Genomic DNA, 2,548 nt, shown 5'->3' on the forward strand with positions numbered 1-2,548 from the left:
TTCTACTGATTCGGTTGTTTTACGTGTAGGTGACATGACAGAACCTAGGAGAGTTACTATCCAGGAGGAAGGAGCCCCTGATTTTACAATGCAACCGTTTCAAGCGCATCACCCAGCGGTGGCTACAGACTTTGAAATAAAGACTACACTGCTCAATTTGATGCCCAAGTTTCATGGCTTACCTGCTCAAGAGCCTATCAAGCACCTGAGAGATTTCCAAGCAGCCTGTTCTACTATCAGGCGTGATGGTGTAGATGCAACTTCAATTCTGTTGAAAGCCTTCCCGTTTTCTCTTGAGGGAAAGGCAAGAGAGTGGTACTACACTCAACCCGCAGCAACTGTATCCAACTGGGATACACTTAGAAGAGAATTCTTGGAAAAATTATTTCCAGCTGAAGTTACTGATAAACTGAGGAAAGATATTTCCATGATTGTTCAGGACGAATCTGAGACTCTCTATGAATATTGGGAGCGCTTCAATAATCTTCTGGAAGCATGCCCCCACCATATGATTGACAAGATAGTATTGCTCGGTTACGTCACACAGGGCATGAGGCCCCAAGATAAGACCACATTGGAAAGTGCTAGCAATGGGTCTATGAAAAAGTACAAGACCACTGATGAGGCATGGCAATTGATCAGTGACTTAGCTGAATCTACTCAAAATCACAGGCAGAAATAAGGCCGTTCAAAAGCCATTGCAGAAGTATCCTCTAGCAGAGAGACTGCTGCTCTAACTCAGAGTATCTGTGAAATGACCAACTTGCTGAAACAGATGCAATTGAATCAACAACAAGTTCAGCAAGCTCAACCTTCTCTACCACAACAGAGCCAACAGTTAGTCCCATAGAGAGTTTGCGGAATCTGTGCTGATTATAGCCATTATACTGATGAATGCCCGCAGCTCCAGCAGGAAGACAACACCGTGGCAACCACTCATAACTTCTATGACCGCCCCAACCAAGGGTACAATCAAGGTGGCAATTACAACCATGGATGGCAGGACAATTCTAACCAGAATTGGAGGGACAACAACAACAGAGGAGGCAGAGATAATTAGGGAAATTAGAGGTGGAATAATAATAACAAGCAACAAAACCAGTACCAGCCTTATAGAGCACCTCACCTGAGGCAATCTCAAGGACCACAGAATACCCAACAGCAGACCTCTCAAATTACCTATCCTTCTTCATCTGCTAATGATGACTTATTACAATCTATTGATCGGAGACAACAGACCATGGAAAATAACATTATTGCCACTCTAAATGGTCTGAACGCTACTTTGCAAGCTCTTGTCTCACAGATTGGATCAATGAATAACTCCAATAACCAGCCTTTGAGCTCCAGTGGAATTCCCTCTCAACCATTACCCAATCCCAAGGGTGGCATTAATGCCATCACCCTAAGGTCCGAAACCACACTTCAGGAGAGGAACCAGGAGGAGCCAAGCCCCCCCAGAACACGCCTCAGCTGAAGAGGTAGTGGAAATAGAAGATGTTGAAGAGGAAGAAGACATACAGGACATAGCTGAAAAAGAAGAAGTTCAACCACAGGAGGAAGCACCAAAGGGCGTAGACACTGCAGAAGACACCACTCCTATTCCATTTCCACAACTTGCAAGGAAGCCCAAGAAGCAGCTGGAACCTGACCCCACAATGGTAGAGATATTCAAAAAGGTTGAGGTAACTGTTCCTCTTTTTGATGTTATTCAATAGGTACCTAAATATGTAAAGTTTCTAAAAGATTTATGTATACATAAAGACAAAATTAATGAATTAGAAATTATTCCTTTAGGTAGTTCCATATCTGCTTTAATGGGAGGTTTACCTGAAAAGTGTAGTGACCCAGGTCCATGTATGGTTAATTGTACTATTGGTGGTGTGGTATTTTCTGACTGCATGTGTGATTTAGGAGCATGTGTGAGTATAATGCCTTTGTCTATATATGATATTTTGAGGCTCCCTCCCTTAAAAAGGTTGGCAGCTCGTTTTGTGTTAGCAGATAAAAGCATTATTACAATGGCTGGAGTTGCTGAGGATGTATTAGTGGGCATTAAGGGGCTCACATTTCCCACTGATTTTTATATCTTGGAGATGCCCCAAAATGACTCAGAGAAGCCATCATCAATCCTACTCGGAAGACCATTCCTGAAGACCTCGAAGTTCAAATTAGATGCTTTTTCAGGAACATACTCTTTTGAAATAGATGGCCGAGTAGTAATCTTCAATCTGAATGGAGTTATGAAGCATCCTCTGGAGGATCATTCTATCCTCTAGTGTGACATTATAGATGAAACTGTGGCTGAAGTTCACCAGGAGGAAATTGAAGAGAAGTACATAGGACAAGGTCCAAGTGTGGGGACATTCTCAGAGGACAATGACAGTGCTTTACCATTGTTACCAGCCCCAGACAACCCAGATCCTGACCATGATCAGAAGTTAGAATTAAAACCCCTTCCTCCACACCTCACGTATGCTTACCTTGAAGACGAGCAGAAGTTCCCATTTATCATTGCAAGGGAACTCACTTCTCAACAAGAAGAGCA

At 43.0% G+C, this 2,548-nt stretch overlaps 1 non-coding gene across 1 annotated transcript; it reads right to left on the reverse strand.

Moving 5' to 3' along the window:
- Nucleotides 1–406: 406 nt before the first annotated feature.
- Nucleotides 407–514, reverse strand: LOC148571998 (small nucleolar RNA R71). Its single transcript, XR_015908254.1, has one exon. It is a non-coding gene; the product is annotated as a small nucleolar RNA R71 (small nucleolar RNA).
- Nucleotides 515–2,548: the final 2,034 nt, after the last annotated feature.

This window comes from Arachis ipaensis, chromosome B3, assembly GCF_059453495.1.
Source record: "Arachis ipaensis isolate K30076 ecotype BB chromosome B3, ASM5945349v1, whole genome shotgun sequence".
NCBI lineage: Eukaryota > Viridiplantae > Streptophyta > Magnoliopsida > Fabales > Fabaceae > Arachis > Arachis ipaensis.